The following is a 21736-nucleotide window of genomic DNA, read 5'->3' as shown; positions in this document are numbered from 1 at the left end:
TTCACATTACAATTTTGCTTTGTACACGTTTATGCCCAAACTTATGCCCAAAGTAAACTGATTGGTGGTAATAATCAGAAAGAACACAAGCGAGAGTGGGACCTGCCTACAAGTCTAGTTACCTGGAACCAAAGCAGTGAAATGCTACCTAAGAAATGCTCCTCTTAATAATGGTCATCAATCCAGAGAGGCATAGTTAGAATGATGGTTTGTGGAGTTAAAGCATTACAATGAGTACTGAATACAATTTATAAATGTGACCATTTCAGAATGGTCAAACAATATACAGGCAGAACTTCCTTTATGATAATGCTAAGCTGGCAAGTGTCTTGACTTCCTTTTACTGAGACAGTCTTGTGTCCCAGTAAGGGTGATGGGCCGGATGAATAGATACATAGAAACAGAAAAATAGGTGCCATTCGAGCCAACACCACCATTCAATATGATCATGGCTGATCATCTAAAATCTGTTCCCCGTTCCTGCTTTTTCCCCATGTCCCTTGATTCCTTTAGCCCTAAGAGCTAAATCTAACTCTCTCTTGAAAACATCCAGTGAATTGGCGTCCACTGCCTTCTGTGGCAGAGAATTCCACAGATTCACAACTCTCTGGGTGAAAAAGTTTTTCCTCATCTCAGTCCTTGTTGACAAGAGTTGCACAATGATTCGTGAGTTCATAAGTGACAGCAAAAGAATCAGGCCATTTGGCCCATCAAGTCTACTCCGCCATTCAATCATGGCTGATCTATCTTTCCCTCTTAACCCCATTCTCCTGCCTTCTCCCCATAACCTCTGACATCTGTACCAATCAAGAATCCATCTATCTCTGCATTAAAAAATATCAACTGATTTGACTTCCACAGCCTTCTGTTGATGCCCCGCCACACAACCCTATTTGCACAAGATACTGCCAATACAGAGTTAAAACCAAACTCATTACTATTGAATCAATACAAAGCAAATGTTAACAAGTTGAAAGGTCAATGCATTGACTAAAGCAGGGTCGAAAGCAATCGTTAACTCAGGAGGCTATTTGTATTGTCTAACAACAGTTTTCAGAGTAGTTTTCTACATGTGTAGGAAAGAACTGCAGATGTTGGTTTAAATCGGAGGTAGACACAAAATGCTGGAGTAACTCAGCCTGACAGGCAGCATCTCTGGAGAGAAGGAATGGGTAGCGTTTTGGGTCGAGACCCTTCTTCAGTCTGAAGAAGGGTCTCGACCCGAAACGTCACCCATTCCTTCTCTCCAGAGATGCTGTCTGTCCCGCTGAGTTACTCCAGCATTTTGTGTCTACCTTGTAGTTTTCTACAGGTTGTGTGTTCCATAAATTTGACGTGGGAATGGAGATGCCCGGCGAAAATAGGAGACTGACTGAGGATGAAAAGCAACAAGGCAGCACCTGTTGCAGCTGCAGCCCAGACAGCACCTGGTGGCGAGCTGGAAGACTGACTTATGAGATAAGCCTAAAGTCAGGAGTGATCTATCTCTGACGGATGCATTTAAAACATCACCGGCTTCCCCCCCTCCTGCCCCTGCCATGTATTATCCCGTGCTGACAAATGTGACAGTCTGATAGAAAGTGGGTGCATCAATCATTATCATCGCCTTAAGATACAAGGGTGGCTGAAATTATCGTGCCCGGGTCTCTGCATAACAAGGCAGTGCTGAATAACAGCAAAGGTGTTTCTGGTGGAACTTTTAAGGTGGCACGGTGGCTCAGCGGTAGATTTACTGTCTTACAGCATCGGAGACTCGGGTTCGATCCTGACTACGACATCTCATATCATATCATATCATATATATACAGCCGGAAACAGGCCTTTTCGGCCTTCCAAGTCCGTGCCGCCCAGCGATCCCCGTACATTAACACTATCCTACACCCACTAGGGACAATTTTTACATTTACCCAGCCAATTAACCTACATACCTGTACGTCTTTGGAGTGTGGGAGGAAACCGAAGATCTCGGAGAAAACCCACGCAGGTCACGGGGAGAACGTACAAACTCCTTACAGTGCAGCACCTGTAGTCAGGATCGAACCTGAGTCTCCGGCGCTGCATTCGCTGTAAAGCAGCAACTCTACCGCTGCGCTGCGCTGCGCTATCTGTCTGTACGGAGTTTATATGTTCTCCCCGTGACTGCGTGGATTTTCTCTGGGTGCTCCAGTTTCCTCCCACATTCAAGATTCAAGATTCAAGATTCAAGATAGCTTTATTGTCATCCAAATTGGACGAAATTCAGACACCCACAGTCCAACAACAAAAGCATCAAAAAATAGGCATTAAAATTACACAACCCCCAAAACACACAAAAGAAACATCCATCAAGAAAACATCCATCACAGTGAGTCTCCTCCAGTCCTCTCCTCACTGTGATGGAAGGCCACAATGTCTTTTCCCTTCTCCTGCTGTCCTCTCCCGCGGCCAGGCTGTTGTGGTTGCAGGCCAAAGATGTACAGGTTTGTAGGTTAATTGGGTTTGGTAAAATTGTAAATTTTTCCCTAGTGTGTAGGATAGTGCTATAATACAGGGTGATCGCTGATTGGCACGGATTCGGTGGACCGAAGGGCCTGTTTCCATGCTCTATCTCTAAAGTCTAAAGTGTAAATTGAGCAGGCTCCAGAGATCAACTGATTCCTGGGATTGGCAAGAATTTCAATCTTCTGAAACTATATTATGGGAGGTTTCTCACAATCTGCATCCCGCCTTTAGGATTTGATTGATGAATCTTTTGGGAATTGATCATAGTTGGCGGTCAGAGCCTGAAGTATAAATTAATTCCGCCCAGTTATGATGATTCAGAAAGGAGAAAAAATGATTTACAAACAGGCCATATCATCTTTACCAGCACAATTTGGTCTTGAAAACCATAGCTGGTAAAGCAAATAGTTTTACGTGTGATCCATGTGGTGGGACTCAAGCACATAATCCAGGCTGACTGAACTGAAGAAAAGCTAGATTGTTTCAGAAAATATACTTTTTAACTAAACGTCATTTAAAATCATGATTTACCCCAGAAGGGAGACCGAGAAGACTTGGTAGAAGTTTGTAAAATTACGAGAGGCAAAGAAACAGTAGACAGTCATAACCTTTTTCCCCAGGGTAGAAATGTTAAGAACCAGAGGGCATTGCTTTGTGGTGAGAGGGGTAAAGTTTAAAGGACACTAGACGAAGTGGACCCGTTGGGCCCAAACCTCTCCTGCATTGGTGTGCACCACCCTCTCCTCCCCCCTCCACCCCGCTTCCCTTCCCCCCTCCCCTCACCCTCCCCCCTCCCCCCCACTTCCCTTCCCCCCTCCCCTCACCCCCTCCCCCTCCCACCATCCCCGCTCCCCTCCACCTTCCCCCTCCCTCCATGCCCCTCCCCCCATCTCCGTCCCCTCCCCCCCTCCGTCCAACCTCCCTCCCTCCACCCCCATCCCTCCCCCTCCTTCCACCCCCGCCTCCCCCTCCCTCCCCCTCAACCCCCTTATCCTCCCACCTCCCCCTCTCTCCCTCTACCCCCTTCCACCCTAGGAGATAGATTTAAACTTTAAAATGTGAATAACTTTTAAAATATAACACCGATTTCAATGAAACTTCTTCCATTAGCACCAAAGGGACGACGGTGAGTAAGGTGGGCCTAAAATTGTTGCGCTGTCGTGTACCGTTTCGACTGTAGTTCAGGAACAAACAAATAAACAATAGTTTTAGTATATAGATGTGTGAGTGAGGCAAGTTTATTTTTACCCAGAGAGTGGGGGGGGGGCTGAAATATGATGCCAGGGGTAGTGGTGGAGGCAGATACAATAGTTACATTTAAGAGGCTTTTAGATAGGCACATGGGTTATGCAGAGAATGGAGGGATATGGATCGCATGCTGGAAGAGGAAATTAGTTTAACTTGGCATTATGTTCGGCATGGATATTGTGGGGCAAAAGACCTATGTTAGGAGGATGTAAAAGATTTCACGGTAAACCTCAAAAGAAATGATTCTGTGAATTTGTCAAGTTTAAGATTGTCTTGGACAACTCCAATCTCTCAATCGACGTCACACAAAAATGCATCACCTGCTCATTGATTCCTGTGAAAGTTCCAGGAATTTAGATGACTGACTTTAGTTCCAAGTTCAATCCTAACGAGGTTTGCCATTTGTGTGGAGTTTGCACATGTAACGTTGTAACTGCATAGATGTCACCACCTGCTCAAGACTTCACTCCCGTATTGCAAAAAAAACAACCCATGCTGGATAATTGGTTACAGTAAATTACCCGTTAGTGAAAGTAAGTGAAAAAAGAATCATGTGAGGGAGAATAAGTTGCAAGGGGTGGGGAAATAACGAGAGGAGATTGGAAGCTCAGTTGGCCAAATTGCCTCATTCTTCGTTATTATAAGTAAGCAAACAATAATTTGCCCATGTAACCAGTTGAATATAAATACAGTGCTTTGTGATGCCCCACAGAAGCAAAAATATGCTTTAGAAACATTAGGTAATGCAGCTTCCATTAGTTTGCTCTATTAACCACACTCTAGCTGAAAATATTCAAAACAATGCAAAATAAAAAAAGAATTTTAAGTGCACATTGCCTAAAGTATGAACCAAGTTTCCATCGTCTGGAAGGAAGAATGAACGGGAATTGACAAATGAATAAAAAAACCCTGCAGATTTCAGAAATACAGAAAACTTTGGTAATAGCATTCAGATACTAACCATGGAGGGTGAAACAGAGTTAATGTTTCAGGTCAATGACATTCCATCAGAACTAGAAACAGTTAGAGAACCAGAGATGCAGTTAATGGCAATGCCCTTGCCAGTGTTGTAGAGCAGAGGAAACGAGGCGTACAGGAACGTCGTTCCCTGAAAGGGGCAATGCAGGTAGACAGGGTGGTGAAGAGAGTTTGGCATGCTTGCCTTCATCGATCAGGGCATTGAGTCCAGGAGTTGGGCCTCACGCTGCAACTGTACACCGATCAACCAAAACATTATGACCTGATGAGCCAAAACATTATGACCACTTGCCTAATATGCTGTTGGTCCTCCGTGTGCAGACCCCCATACGCAGCAGGGTCCGATGCACTGTGTATTGTGACACATTCCTCCCATGACCACCATTAAAGTTTTCTGTGACTTGTGCCACAGTAGACATTCTGTCGGTAGGTGAGACTAGTGTAGATGGGACATGTTGGTTGGCGTGGGCAAGTTGGGTCAAAGGGCCTGTTTCCACACTCTATGACTGTATAAAATAGATGAAAAACAGTCACCAATTCAACATAGTTGTTTATCATCTCTTCAGTAAATTATAATGAGATTACTCACAGAGAGAGAGAGCTCTAGACACTCACGAAATATGCTTATTTATTTGGGATATAATAACCTTGTTTGAGAGGTGTTACATTTCTTAAATATGCAAATGACTGATGTGAGCAAAAAGTCATTGCATTTGATTATTGCCACTTCGCCATTTTATGTTTCGACAGAAAATTGAAACAAACGATCACCTCAAAAAAATTGTATGTTACATCTGAATTTGTGCTGAAATTGAAGATTGTGCCTGTTTTGGAAACTCCATTTCGAGGTCATAGAACAATGGAGTCTTACAGCACAGAAACGGAGCCTCGGCCGACTTAAGAGGGGAATTGATTGGCATGCAGTCCATCAACCATGATTTTATACACCTCTGTAAGATCATCCCTCAGCCTCCTGCGCTCCAAGGCATAAAGTCAAGTCAAGTCAAGTCAATTTATTTGTATAGCACATTTAAAAACAACCCACGTTGACCAAAGTGCTGCACATCTGACTAGGAAAAAAAGAAACATACAGTGGCAGCTTGTCCATAAAGTCGTAGCTTGTCCAACCTCTCCATATACCCGAGGCCCTGGAGTCCTTCACTTGAAATTCGTTAACTCTGGCCATATGTACTTACAGCTAAATATTCCAAGTGTTTATTTCTCAAAAAACCATAAATCCTTATCGGGCTTTCAAAAGATGTCATTCGCCTTGAATGCAAAAAAATGCACAAGCTTTTATTACTTCCTTGTGTAGCTGCAATACCACTACTAATATAATTCAGTCATATCCAGCAGCTGATAATAAATAAGTAATCCATGCTCTTGATAAAACGTGCTCAACAGGCTGAAGCCTATTTAAATGCTTTGTGCCTGGTGTCAAAAGACAAACTTACTTAGGAAATTTGGGATTTGGCTCATCCATTATCTTACAGAAATTGTTGTTGCCATGGAGACAACACGACCATCATTCATCCGACAAATGAATGTGTTCATGTTTGTTTCCCTGCATTGCCTCACCTCACCTGGCCCTGAGTCGCTAGGCTTTTGTTATATTGTACTAAATATATATTGTGATCAGCAGTAAATTAAATTGCTCCTCCACTATGTGAAGCTGGTCTGAACTGCTTTCCTCACCTCTGAGAATAGACACTTCGCTTGGTCTGTAGGTTGAAAACAATTCCAAAGAAAATCATTAAATCTAAGGAATGTGTACAGATTTGTAATACAATATGTCCTTGCACTGATTCTGGGATTTAGCGGAATGCAAGTTTATTAGTTCCTCTTTAACAAGGTCCCACACAGGAGATTAGTGTGCAAAATTAGAGCACATGGTATTGGGGGTAGGGTATTGACGTGGTTAGAACAGACAGGAAGCAAAGAGTAGGAATTACCGGGACCTTTTCAGAATGGCAGGCGGAGACTAGTGGCATGCCACAAGGCTCAGTGCTGAGACCCCAGTTATTTACAATATATATTAACGATTTATTCAAGGGAATTAAAAGTAACATCTCCAAGTTTGCGGATGTCACAAAGCTGGGTGGCAGTGTGAGCTGCGAGGATGATTCTGTGAGGCTGCAGGCTGACGGGTAGGTTGGGTGAGTGGGCAGATGCATGGCAGATGCAGTATAATGTGGATAAATGTGAGATTATCTACTTTGGTCGCAAGAACAGGAAGACAGATTATTGGCTGAATGGTGTTAGATTAGGAAAAGGGGAGGTGCAACGAGACCAGGGTGTCCTTGTACATCAGTCACTGAAAGCAAGCATGCAGGTACAGCAGGCAGTGAAGAAAGCAAATGGCACTGTTGGCCTTCATAGCGTGAGGATTTGAGTATAGGAGCAAGGAGGTCATACTGCAGTTGTACAGGGCCCTGGTGAGACCACACCTGGAGTATTGTGTGCAGTTTTGGTCTCCTAATTTGAGGAAGGATATTCTTGCTATTGAGAGACTGCAGCTTAGGCTCTTCAGATTAATTCCCGGAATGGCAGGACTGACATATGATGAAAGAATGGATCGACTGGGCTTGTATTCACTGGAATTTAGAAGGATGAGTGGGGATCTTATAGAAACATAACATTCTTAAGGGATTGGACAGGCCAGATGCAGGAAAAATGTTTCCGATGTTGGGGGAGTCCAGAACCCAGGGACACAGTTTAAAAATAACGGGGTAGGCCATTTAGGACTGAGATTCTCCCTTCACATTTGACCTCTTTCACAGTAGATTGCACCCTTGCTGTACATTACATCTGTGCAAATTCAAACCCAAGGAATAACATCCAGAATGTACATGAATATTTTGATTGTGTAAGAAAATAACTGCAGATGCTGGTATAAATCGAAGGTATTTATTTCACAAAATGCTGGAGTAACTCAGCAGGTCAGGCAGCATCTCAGGAGAGAAGGAATGGGTGACGTTACGGGTCGAGACCCTCCTTCAGACTGATCAGTCTGAAGAAGGGTCTCGACCCGAAATGTCACCCATTCCTTCTCTCCTGAGATGCTGCCTGACCTGCTGAGTTACTCCAGCATTTTGTGAAATTAATATTTTGATCCGCAAGTTCAAACCGAGATCCTTGGCATCTGTCAACAAAGCTGTAAATGTTAAGTTGTTTAATGGACCTTGTCGGTGAATCAGACGGACACCTGGGTATAAGCCCGGCTGAAGTATGACTCACTCCCAGTTGCCGTTGCCTTTCCTTTACCCCAGAGGTATTTCAAATAAACGTATCATCAGTTTCAAATGCTAATTATTCAGATGACATTTGTAGGAAGAAAATGATTTGTTAACAGCCAAGGCTCTGCCATTTACTGCCAGTCCACTGCAGGCCAACACCAGGCCTTCATGGTCTGGTGATTATCCATTATTAAAAGGTTAAGAAATACACCGAAAGCATGCAAGCTGCATTGCAGACCCTGCGTTCATGGCAACACATTCTCTCCAATTATCAAACGCAGCCAACCATGCAGATCGAGATGGAGAACAAAGCTTGGGAATACAAATTCTGATGCACGTCATCAAATGCAAAGTGTGGGTTGCAATTGGTGATTTTGAAGCCATGTCCTTAGAGGGGTGCGTGTTTTTCTTGTGTTATTTTAGCATACTTATGAACATGTTGCCTTAACTTCTCCCTGCACGATTCCATTGTGGGTGCTAATTTATTTATTGCAAATGATTCATTCAAATAGTGAATACATTTAAATAATGCAGGAATGTAATGTAAGCATTTCACCTGAAACAACCCTGTCTTGTTCTCTCTTTCCTCCTTTAAAAACCTCTTTACAATCTCTCTCTGTACCAAAGCTTCTAGTTATTTGCTCTATTACCTCCTTAACTGGCTCAATGTAAATATCCAATAAAATGCTTAATAAAGGGTCCCGACCTGAAATGTCCTCCAGAGATGCTGCCTGACCCGCTGCATTACTCCAGTGCTTTGTGTCTCTTTCAAAGTGTCTTACAGGTACAATTGATTACAGCGTTGAATAGCTTGAGCGCTATCAATCAGCAAGATTCTGGTTTGCAATGCTGTGGTCGTTCTTCGTCAAGAGACAAGATTTTAAGAGAAGTTGTGGTTGCATGTTTATCAACTCATCTCTGGTAACAGGATGACAATAGGAAAATAGACAAGTCTTTACACAACAGAGGGACATGTTAAACATGTTAATCTCAGACAAGTAGCATAGAAACAGCCCCTTCAGCCCAAAATGTTCATGCCAACCATCAATCAGGTATATCGTCTACAGAAATCACCTACAGAACAGATGGCAGACTTTTCAATCTTGCCCATCTCAAGTCCAAGACTAAGACATCTACGAGCTCCCTCATCGAGTTCCAATACACAGACGACAACTGTATTGCAACTCTCTCAGAAAATCATCTGCAACAGATCCTGACTGCCTTCAACAGTGCATACACGAAACTTGGACTTACCATCAACTCCAAGAAGACTCAGGTTAACTACCAATCATCACCAACTGAGACAAATCGGAAAGAACCGTCAATTCAACTTGGTGAAACAACCCTGGAAAATGCGGATCACTTTCCGTACCTTGGAAGTCACCTCTCCTCCAATGTCGACCTTGATGATGAGATCCAACATCGTCTTAAGTGTGCTGGAATGGCTTTTGGACGTCTTCGAACAAGAGTCTTTCAAAATCGTGACATCCGAACAGACACCAAAATGTTAGTGTACAAAGCAGTGGTGATTCCTGTATGCATCAGAAACCTGGACAACATATCAACGCCATCTGAAAACACTTGAAAAATTCCATCAACCATGCCTTCGAAGCAGCTTAAATATCAGCTGGGAAGACAGAAGAACCAAAGTCAGTGTGCTGAATGAAGCAAAAACATCAAGCATCGAAGCCTTCGTCATCAAGAACCAACTAAGATGCAGCGATCATGTTGTTCGGATGGAAGACGAGTGTCTACCAAAGCACACCTTCTACTCCCAGCTTAAAGAAGGCAAACGTTAAAGAGGCGGACAAAAGAAGGGATTCAAAGTCGCCTTAAAAGCCAGCATGAAGAAATGTGAAATTGACATCGAAATTGGGAAACCAATGCCAAGGACAGGAAACTCTGGTGAACCATCATCCAAAAAGGAACAGTGACCTTCAAAGCCAACAGATGCGCCGAATTAGAAGAAAAGAGAAGTAGACTGGAAAGAGAGGCAGCAACAACCAAAGCCTGATCTGACATCTGGAATTACCTGGCCTGATTGCCAAAAAGAACTTTCAAAGCCAGGATTGGACTCATAAGTCACCTGAGAGTTCATAAAAACAACAGAATGTAGACCATCATCCTTGACCTCGAGGGATAGCCATGACGATATGTACAAAATAATTTAGCAGCAATTGGTCTGCATCGATTTAAGCGCTTGGGTAGATATTTATTAAATGTTCTTAGAGTACTTGCTACTACCGTCCACTCAAGCAGTCCCTTCTGGATTCCTACCATCTCCTCTGAAAAAGTTCTTAACTTCTCAACCTCTTGGCTTAAATCTATGCCCCCTAATTTTAAATATCTTTGCAAAGGTGGTAAAGTTTTGTTCTATCTATCCTATCTGTGCCCTTCATATTTTGTATACAAACAGATTTCGCATAGACCCTTCACATTACATGGATATTTTACTGAAACTTTCCTTTGTCAGTCTGCATCGAATATTTAAAAATAGTCTCAATGGAACTTTCAATTGATGCTGCTGTGACATTATTGATATGATATTTGGGTTCCATTCAGTTTTAGCTGAAACTAGTGAACAAAGTAGAGAAGTACCTCAGGATTTTTTAATATCCTAGAATTGTGAAAGCAGGATATTTTTCAGAATTCCTATTAATGGTTGTTATCCAGACACAAAAAGCTGGAGTAACTCAGCATTCAGGCAGCATCTGTGGAGAAAAGTAATAGGTGACTTTTTGGGTCAAGACCCTTCTTCAGACTGAGAGTAAGGGAAAAAGGAATGAGAGATATAAACAGTACTTGGGAGAAATTTATTCAGGCCTTGGACCAGACCTGGATATTTTCTGCTGAAAATATGGACAGTTAACACTGGAATATTTCTTCCAGGGTGGATGAGAGGGGATGTTATTGAAACATATAAGATTATTAAGGGATTGGACAGGCTTGATGCAGGAAAAATCTTCCCGATGTTGGGGGAGTCCAGAACCAGGGGTCACAGTTTAAGAATAAGGGATAGGCCATTTAGGACTGAGATGAAAAACTTTTTCACCCAGAGAGTTGTGAATCTGTGGAAGGCAGTGGAGGCCAATTTTCTGGATGCTTTAAAGAGAGAGTTAGATAGAGCTCTTAAAGATAGCGGAGTCAAGGGATATGGGGAGAAGGCAGGAATGGGGTACTGATTGTGGATGATCATCCATGATCACAGTGAATGGTGGTGCTGGCACGAAGGGCCTGCACCTATTGTCTATTGTCCTTTGCTCCCATAACACTCACTTGAAGAGGTACTATTAAGAGGATCAAAGGTACCCATATACTTCCATTGCAACACGACTAATTATAACATGATTCATTTTACATTTTTCTTCTGATGAGTTCAGGTTAAATTATATCTGAGCAATTTTCCCATAGCCACTGAGGAAATTTACCACATTACTAAATCTTTGTGCAACAGGGAATATACTTGCCCACTATATACATATTAAGGGAAAATAAGCGCAGTTGCTTATAATAATGAATTATCATTAGCACTGTAATGGCTATGAACAGCTATGAATTTATTTTTTTTCGGCACAAGAAGATAATTAGTGCCATCTACAACTTGCTTCAGCTGTTACAAATAGATATTGGCCACTAATCCAGTGTTTATGTTTATGAAGTATTAAACAGAATGACAAATGAATAGGATAGATGGATCGGACAAGTTTGGAGAGATATGGACCAAACGCAGGTAGGTGGGACTAGTGTAGCTGGGACATGTTGGCCGGTGTGGGAAAGTTGGGCAGAAGGGCCTGTTTCCACACTGTACAACTCGAAATAGAGTTTATATAATGGTAGATTTTCTTATACAGCACATTTGATAAATTTCCTAACGCAAAAATAGAAAATGCTGGAAATATTCAGTAGGGTAGGAAGTGTCTATAGCAAAAGAATAAAACTCAACAGATCTGGCAGCATCAAGAACAAAAGAAACAAAATTAATGCAACAGAAGATGCTGAAAATACTCATGTTTAATCATTATTGTTTAATCACCGGAGGCATTTTTTGTGAATTTAGTTCTTGGATGTGGGTTTTACTGGCAAATCCAACAATTATTGTCTGAAGAAGGGTCTCGACCCGAAACGTCACCCATTCCTTCTCTCCCGAGACGCTGCCTGACCTGCTGAGTTACTTCAGCATTTTGTGAATAAAAACCTTCGAGTTGTACCAGCATCTTCAGTTATCTTCTTATACTAATTATTGTTTAGTCTTGAGTGATTGTATGAAAGATGCAGCATGGGAGCAGGCCCTTTGGCCCACGGAGTACACGCTGATCAGCGATAACCCTTTCACACTAGTTCTATGCTATCACACTTCTGCATCCACACGAGGGGCAATTCACAGAGGCCAATGAACCTCCAAACCTGCATGTCTTTGGTATGTGGGAGGTAGCTGGAGGAAACCCACGTGGGCACAGTGAGAACGTGCTCACTCCATACAGACAGCAGCCAGTGTCAGAATGGATCCGGGTCTCTGCCATGTTGCAGCAGCAGTTCAACCAGCTTGGCCACCCAGAGGGCAAAGGTGACCCTCTTTGACAATCTGAAGTCAAATCATCCCAACTGGTTGCATGATTCTCTTCCCTGAAGCGGTGTCAATGAAGCAGATGCATTTAACAGCATTAATGTTCACCATGAATTATATTTCAAACATTATTTAATCACATTGATATTTCCTAGTTGCTACGGTGGGATTCAAATTCCCATATCTAGTTGTGTGGGAAGGAACTGCTGATGCTGGTTTAAACCAAAGATATACACAAAAAACTCGAGTAACTCAGCGGGACGGGCAGCATCTCTGGAGAGAAGGAATGTGCGACGTTTCGGGTCAAGACCATTCTTCAGTCATGTCCAGTTATTCAGGTTGGCACACATCACACAATGCCGCAGATGGTAGAGCTGCGGCCTCACAGTGCCAGAGACCCGGCTTTGATACTGACCTCGGGTGGTGGCTGTGCGGAGTTCTTCCTGTGACCTTGTGACTTTCCTCCGGATGCTCCAGATTCCTCCCACATCCCAAAACGTGTGGGTTTGTCGGTTAATTGGCCTCCATAAACACCTGCCCTGTAGGGAGGGGTTGAGGAAGTGGGATAACAAAGGACCAGTGACAATGATTGATTGATGGTTCATATGAACTCGGTGAGTTGAAGGACCTGTTTCCATGCTGTATCTCTAAACTAAACATGTTACTAAATAGGAGCATGGTATCAGGAGAAGCCCATTCAACCTATTCAATTAGATCTGAAATGATTTCCAGCCAACCTCCATTTTGCTAACATTATTCCATATCACTCAATGACCTTGAATTGAGTTTCCTTTGTAAGACTTTCTGGCCATAGGACTTATTTCTGTTAGCTTAGGCTTAAACATGCAAGTTCTAGTTTGGTTCTGTTTAGTTGAGAGATACAGCACGGGAACAGGCCCTTCAGCCCACCGAGTCCACACCGATCAGCGATCCCAGCACATTAACTATCTTACACACACCAGGGACAATTTACATTTATACCACGCCAATTAACCTGCAAACCTGTAGGTCTTTGGAGTGTGGGAGGTAAGCGAAGATGTCGGAGAAAACCCACGCAGACCACAGGGAGAACGTACAAACTCCGTACAGGCTGCAACCGGAGTCAGGATGGAACCCGGGTCTCCGACTCTGTAAGGCAGCAACTCTACTGCTGCGCCTCTGTGCAACCCTGTGGATGTGGGATTTACATTCCTCTCTGCCTTGTATTGGTGACTGCCATTCAACACGTCAGGGTTCTGCAAAGAGGTGTATCAAAGGGGAACATAAACTGAAATGTTATTATTGTTAGTGAAATCCACTTGAAAAAGAAGAAAACAAAATGACATCCTACAAACAGAATAGCTGGGGAACTACTGTTTTCAACAACAACTTTCATTACACCACTCATTGTTGCATCCGATTTCCCACATGGCTGGAGACACAGCTAAATTAAACTCATTGGGATAACTACAGTTTCATGAGTATTGTCTGTTATTTTAAAATTAGCAATAAGAGACAGGTGATTTCTGTTATTTTGCTTTGACAGTGAATGAAAAAAAACCGGAACAATTTAAACATTTTTACATCTATTTTGGAAAAAAGTAGAATTTCCTGAGAATGGAACCTACCATTCTACCTCCCTTGCTTAATGTTGGAGTCTTAAATATCCTTCTGACACAGCTGTTTGGATTGCAGAAACATAGCTGAAGGAAGGGGCCCTAGATTCTTCTGACAATTCTAATAAACAAGTCTATTCCAATGTATATCACACTTTAAACATTTGCCCTGATGGAGTTAAAGCAAACAAAAGGAACATGTTTTTGCTACATAATCTCCTCAAATCCCAAGGCATTGATTTAAATCCTAGCCTGGTAATAAAAATGCAGATTTACTTCTATTTATAAGACTGGGACCTCACAGTCCACGATTGTAAATGCAAAACATTAACAGCAGGCCCTTAATCATGTGCAGAGGGGGCAGGATGTGGGTGTTACAGTCTTAATTCCTCACACGGTGCTGCACTCTGTCTGTCTGGAATGCTTCTCAACTCAGCATATCTGAGACTGGTTGGTAGAAAATTAACTGCAACCCTCTCCCATTTGGTCAGGGCATACCATGATCAATAACAATCAGTTGGAGATATTAGCAAGGGCAGTCATGGTGGCACAGTGGTAGAGTTGCTGCCTTATAGCGCCAGAGAACCCAGGTTCGATCCTGATTACAGATGCTGTCTGTACAGCGTTTGTATGTTCTCCCCATGACCTGCGTGGTTTTCTCCAGGATCTCTGGTTCCAAAGATGTACAGGTTTGGAGGTTAATGGGCTTCGATAAAATTGTAAATTGTCCCTAGTGTGTGTAGGATAGTGTCAGCGTTCGGGGATCGCTGGTCGGCGCGGACTCAGTGGGCCGAAGAGTCTGTTTCCGCACTATATCTCTAAACTAAAATTAGCAAGAGCAGTCAGGGGACAATAGACAATAGACAATAGGTGCAGGAGGAGGCCATTCGGCCCTTCGAGCCAGCACCGCCATTCAATGTGATCATGGCTGATCATTCTCAATCAGTACCCCGTTCCTGCCTTCTCCCCATACCCCCTGACTCCGCTATCCTTAAGAGCTCTATCCAGCTCTCTCTTGAATGCATTCAGAGAATTGGCCTCCACTGCCTTCTGAGGCAGAGAATTCCACAGATTCACAACTCTCTGACTGAAAAAGTTTTTCCTCATCTCAGTTCTAAATGGCCTACCCCTTATTCTTAAACTGTGGCCCCTTGTTCTGGACTCCCCCAACATTGGGAACATGTTTCCTGCCTCTAACGTGTCCAACCCCTTAATAATCTTATACGTTTCGATAAGATCTCCTCTCATCCTTCTAAATTCCAGTGTATACAAGCCAAGTCGCTCCATTCTTTCAACATATGAAAGTCCCGCCATTCCTGGAAAGTCCCGGAAAGTCCCGACTCCAGATGGCCTCAGCCTATCAGGGCCACGGATGGAATAAATTTACCAGCATTTCGGCTGTTTATTGTTACCTGATGACTTGTGTTGCAGAAAAAAAAAAAGAATAATAATTTTTAAAAAAATTTAAAAACAATTGGTCCATTAGAGAGTCAGAGTGGTCAGCTATGTGCTGAGCCGGAAGAAATGGGGGAGATATTAAACAATTTCTTTTCTTCGGTATTTACCGAGGAGAAGGATATTGAATTATGTGAGGTAAGCGAAACAAGTAGAGTAGTGATGGATATTAGGAGGATTAAAGAAGAGGAGGTACAGACACTTTTGAAAAATATAAAAGTGGATAAGTCTCCAGGTCCTGATAGGATATTCCCTAGGACATTGAGGGAAGTTAGTGCAGAAATAGCAGGGGCTATGACGGAAATATTTCAAACGTCATTAGAAACGGGGATGGTGCCGGAAGATTGGCGCATTGCGCATGTTGTGCCCTTGTTTAAAAAAGGTTCTAAAAGTAAACCTAGCAATTATAGACCTATTAGTTTGACGTCTGTGGTGGGAAAATTAATGGAAAAGATACTTAGGGACAATATATATAATTATTTGGATAATCAAGGCCTGATTAGAAACAGTCAACATGGATTTGTGCCTGGAAGGTCATGTTTGACTAATCTTCTTGAATTTTTTGAAGAGGTTACCAGGGAAATTGATAAGGGCAAGGCTGTGGATGTTGTCTATATGGACCAGTAAGGCATTTGACAAGGTTCCACATGGAAGGTTGATTAAGAAGGTTAAATCGTTGGGTATTAATAGTGAGGTTGCAAGATGGATTCAACAATGGCTGAATGGGAGATACCAGAGGGTAACGGTTGACAATTGTATGTCAGGTTGGAGGCCAGTGTCTAGTGGAGTACCCCAAGGATCTGTGTTGGGTCCACTGTTGTTTGTCATTTACATTAATGATCTGGATGATGGTGTGGCAAATTGGATTAGTAAATATGCAGATGATACTAAGATAGGTGGAGTAGTTGATAGTGAGGTAGATTTTCAAAGTCTACAGAGAGACTTGGGCCTTTTGGAAGGGTGGGCTGAAAGATGGCAGATGGAGTTTAATGCTGATAAGTGTGAGGTGCTGCATTTTGGTAGGACAAATCAAAATAGGACGTACAGGGTAAATGGTAGGGAATTGAGGAATGCAGTGGAACAGAGGGATCTGGGAATAACTGTGCATTGTTCCCTGAAGGTGAAATCTGATGTGGATAGGGTGGTGAAGAAGGCGTTTGGTATGCTTGCCTTTATAAATCAGAGCATCGAGTATAGAAGTTGGGATGTAATGTTAAAATTGTACAGGGCATTGGTGAGGCCGAATCTGGAGTATGGTGTGCAGTTCTGGTCGCCAAATTATAGGAAGGATGTCGACAAAATGGAGAGGGTACAGAGGAGATTTACTAGAATGTTGCCTGGGTTTCAGCACTTAGGCTACAGAGAGAGGTTGAACAGGTTGGGTCTTTATTCTTTGGTACGTAGAAGGTTGAGGGGGGACTTGATAGAGGTTTTTAAAAATTTGAGAGGGACGGACAGAATTGACGTGGATAGGCTTTTCCCTTTGAGAGTGGGGAAGATTCCAACAAGGGGACATAGCTTCAGAATTGAGGGACAAAGGTTTAGGGGTAACATGAGGGGGAACTTCTTTACTCAGAGGGTGGTGGCTGTATGGAATGTGCTTCCGGTGGAAGTGGTGGAGGCTGGCTCGATTTTATTATTTAAGAGTAAATTGGATAGGTATATGGATAGGAGGGGATTAGAGGGTTATGGTCTGAGTGCAGGTAGATGAGACTAGGTCAGGGAGAATGGTCGGCGTGGACTGGTAGGGCCGGACAGGCCTGTTTCCATGCTGTAGTTGTTACATGTTATATGCATGTGTGGCATCAGGTGAGCATACAATACGATTTGCCTATGATTTCTTCCAGAGTGAAATGGCCTGCTGACTCTATGAGAATCTGGGGGCACAGCCTCAGCTTACGCAATAAAAGGACGTAGCTTTTGAATGGAGATGAGGAGGAATTTCTTTAGCCAGAGGGTGGTGCATCTGTGGAATTCATTGCCACAGCTGGATATGGAAGCCAAGTCACTGGGTATTTTTAAAGCGGAGATTGATAGGTTCTTGATTAGTAAAAGTTTTTCCTCATCTCAGTCCTAAATGGCCCACCCCTTATTCTTAAACTTTCTTATGGTCTGACAGCTAACTATACAGGGCGTACATGCAAGGCAATGTGGGAAATGCAGCAGAGGAAGATCGTGGACTCCATTATTGCATAGTGCATTTAGGAGGGAGAGAAATGAGATTTAAAGATTATTTTGAATATTAATTTAAAATATCCCATAACTTTTAATGTGGATGTGTAGGTGTTATGCACAGGCTCTGAGAGCTTTGAAGAAGAAGTCTTCCAGATTTACCAAACCATAAATCATTCTGACACAGAGAAGAGTCTCTTTTGGCCCATTAAGTCTCTGTCTGCTCACTAAGCGATCCCCACTCTCCATTAATTTTGACTGCAAACTATTCACCTCACAGTCCCATCAATTCCACCTCTCCCACCCACCCTCTGATTCTCCCATTCTCCCACACACTACGGGAAAATTATGGCAGCAATTAACCTATCCAAATGTAGACGGGTTGGTTAGTACATTTCCAAGATTGCTGGGGTCGTGGACTATGAGGAAGGCTGTCTACGTATACAGTGGAATATAGATCAGCTATTGAAATGGGCAGAAAAATAGCAGATTGAGTTCAACCAGAGGAAATGTGAAGTGTTGCACTTTGGGAGGTCGAATGTAAGGAGGAGATAGACAATTAATGACATGACCTTCAACAGCATCGATGTACGGAGGGATCCTGGGGTCCAAGTCAATAACTCTCGGAGATTGGTAACACAACCAGATTGAGTGGTAATGAAGCCGGGTCTCTGACTCCGTAAGGCAGCAACTCCACTGCTACGTCACTGTATTACCTTGCAGAATATCTCAATGTGAAGGTACAAAAGGTTTGAAAACTTGAACTTTGCACATGCGAGATGTAAATCTGAAGTGTGTGAATTGAAAATATTACCTTCTAAATGAGACATAATAGCCTGAACTAGAAATGGATGTGTTAACCTGGCAGATTTACAGATATTGAGTGAGTCGATGGCATCTCCCTCTTTATCTTCCCACCCAATCTCCGTTTACCTGTAAAAGCTGATGTCCTGTCAAATGTTCAGACAGCACTAGTGGGGAAACACCCATTTTCATGGCTGCTCAGTAATCCCAAGAGAAGGCTCTTTTTATGATGGCGATGCAAAATTATTTCAAGAAAAACACATGGAAAAATAAAAAGGGCTGTGAGTGGTAGCATCACTTGTTATGGCCTAAATGAAGAGACAGATCGTGGATTTAAAGACTCCCGGGTTTCGACGGACTCTGAAATGCGTGTGGATTCCAGCTGGACAGTTTCAGCGCACACATTAATTTGATACATTAGGATGAAGCGGCAATATTATTGATGCTTGATAAGTTGCTCTTTGAGGTATTCTCCATGGTCTAAAAATCCTGTCTCAATGCGCTGCAGAATAATCCTTGCTGCACTGTTTAGCATACAAGAGAATTGGAATAATGAGATGACATTTCTAAATGTTATTCCTTCTTATCCAAGAGAGGAACAAAATATGATTTTTAAAAAAATGGAACACAAGAGACTGCAGATGTTAGAATCTTGAACAAAGAAATGAAGTGCTGGAGGAATTCAACAGGCCGGGCAGCATCTGGCCAAACGACATTTCAGGTTGGGATCCTTCTTCAGACATTTCTCCCAAAGTAGCACTTAGCATTTGCCACGTGCTCTCCTCCACAATAGAGAAACCAAAACCAGATTGGTTAAATGTTCTGTGTATGAAGGAACTGCAGATACTGGTTTAAACCAAAGATAGGCACAAAAACCTGGAATAACTCAGCGGGTCAGACAGCATCTCTGGAGAAAAGGAATAGGTGACGTTCCGGGCTGAGACCCTTCATCAGAATGAAGGTCAGAACAAATCAGAGCCGTCACTGGTGACCAAGGAAAGGTGGAGCCCACAATGGTCCATTGTTGGCCGCAATAGAGGTGATAATGAAGACATATATGGATACGAACAGTGGAACTAGCAGGATGACTGGAGTGGGGGAGGGGCAAAGAGAGAGGGAATGCAGGGGTTACTTTCAAGTAACAAATGTTTTGCAACATTTTACATTCTTCGTTTGCATTTTGACCCTTTAACTTCCCCCATTAACTAGTGGACAAGAGGATCTCTACAATTTGTCCCACATGCCAACCCTGGTCTTACTGTGTCACAAACGTTCCCTTCGACGTACCCATCTCTGTCCCACCTTCCCCCCAACATAGAGCGACCATATTTTTTTCCACCCGCCCAGTTCTGATAAAGGACCTTCAATTTACAATGTTAATTCTGTTCCTCTTTCCACAGATACTCACTGGCATACTGAATGTTTTCAGCATTTTCTGTTTTTATTTGCACCTTCAATGTTTTTTTTCAAATGGGATTTCAAATGTCAAATTTCAAATGTTGAAATTTACAACACATCGCTGACTCTGTTTATTGCCTGAGTCACCAGAGCAACAATGCCCCCCTCCCCCCCAAAGATAACCATCGCTTGACTCTCTATATTTCACTTCAAAGTGAAAATATCAGAGCTGCTGATAATTTTAGACTAGTCACCATCAATCCTAATAGCTTCACCATGATTACAATGACAAATATTGATCTGAGGACAAAACAATGAATTAAGATGCACTAAGCTAAAGAGTGGAGCCTCCACCATACACACAGTTTGTTAACTATATCATATACCGTGGTTCCCTGAGGTCTAGAGAGTGTAGAAGGCTGTTCTGGGGAGTTCAGGTCCAGAGAGGATAGAAGGCCATTCTGGGGAGTCCAAGGGTCTGAAGAAGGATCTCCACCCGAAACCCCACCCATTGACTCTGAAGGGTCTCGACCCGAAACGTCACCCATTCCTTCTCTCCAGAGATGCTGCCTGTGTCCCACTGAGTTACTCCAGCTTTTGTGTTTATCTTCATAGACTATGGCATGGTGCCCCTCATTGGACCTTTGGAAGGGGTTAGAGATACAGCATGGAAACAGGTCCTTTGGCCCACCGATTCCGCACCGACCAGTGATTCTTGCATATTCACACTATCCTACACACACTAGGGACAATTTACATTTATACCAAGCCAATTAACCTACAAACCTGTACGTCTTTGGCTTGTGAGAGGAAACCAAAGATCTTGGAGAAAACCCACGTGGTCACGGGAAAACGTACAAACTCTGTACAGACAGCACCCATAGTCCTGATTGTCCTAGGGTCCCTGGCGCTGGAAGGCAGCAACTCTACCGCTGCACCACCGTGCCACACGGTGTTCTCTACTGGTAATGGTTGAATGATTATTAAAGAGAGGATGCTAGCTTCTTGCATTCTCTGCCGGGAGACACGGATACTGACTTGCAACAACTCAATCTGAGAGAACATGGCCAAGTGGGTGTAGACCACGTGACAGGATAAAGCCCAGTGCCTCAGGCCGAGAATGGAGAACATGTTCTCTAAGCCATTATGCTGCGTGTACAGAAGGAATCACCTGATGAATTGCCAGGGGCTGGTGTACATGTGCACAAGGCATCCCACTGTCTATTTCCATCCAAATCTATAACTGTGGCCAAGTGTAACGCAGACAATAAATCGATGACTGACAGAAGCACATTTATCAATATCATCCACCTATGGGCACACAGATGTATTTGTTAATTGATTTAGGTTTGATTTACTCACAGATGTACTATATCGATGGCCAACAGCAGAAGCATTTTCAAAGGCTGGCCGGTATCAGGGGAGGAAGGTGATTTTTAAAAGTCTGGCTGGCTACTGATGAATAAAGGAGGTGCTTGCCAATAAAGGAGGTGCTTGCCAAACTATGGCAGAGAAAGTTCAGCCGACTAGTCAGTACTATGAGGAACTGCCACTGACAGCACTCAATTTCCAAAGCTTAAAGCAAGGTGCTGCTGATAAAGTGTGTGCCTAAAGATGTGTGCGTGTGTGTCCAATCCTAACCATGGCAGGTCTGCTGCAAATCAATAGATTCACAGGGAAACCAGGGGGCTTGAAGAAAGCAGCTAATGAGAGTAATTCCCCACTGGATAATCCCTCTCACTGCAGCTCTGAGGTAAGGATAGAGACTGATGTGAAGGGAAATAAAACTGTTAATGAGAAAGGAA

The 21736-nt window shown here is 43.0% G+C and overlaps 1 long non-coding RNA gene across 1 annotated transcript in view; it reads left to right on the top strand.

The window, feature by feature from the left end:
- The first annotated feature begins 21478 nt into the window (after positions 1–21478).
- The window catches only part of LOC144596202 (uncharacterized), a 94444-nt gene continuing 94186 nt past the window's right edge, over positions 21479–21736 (top strand). Inside the window, exon 1 of the long non-coding RNA XR_013547577.1 lies at positions 21479–21684. This is a non-coding gene — a long non-coding RNA (uncharacterized LOC144596202). The remainder of the gene's footprint in view (positions 21685–21736) is intronic.

This window comes from Rhinoraja longicauda, chromosome 8 (genome assembly GCF_053455715.1).
Source record: "Rhinoraja longicauda isolate Sanriku21f chromosome 8, sRhiLon1.1, whole genome shotgun sequence".
Classification (NCBI taxonomy): domain Eukaryota; kingdom Metazoa; phylum Chordata; class Chondrichthyes; order Rajiformes; family Arhynchobatidae; genus Rhinoraja; species Rhinoraja longicauda.
The sequence above is the reverse complement of the archived record's forward strand: the minus strand, read 5'-3'. Positions and strand labels throughout refer to the sequence as shown.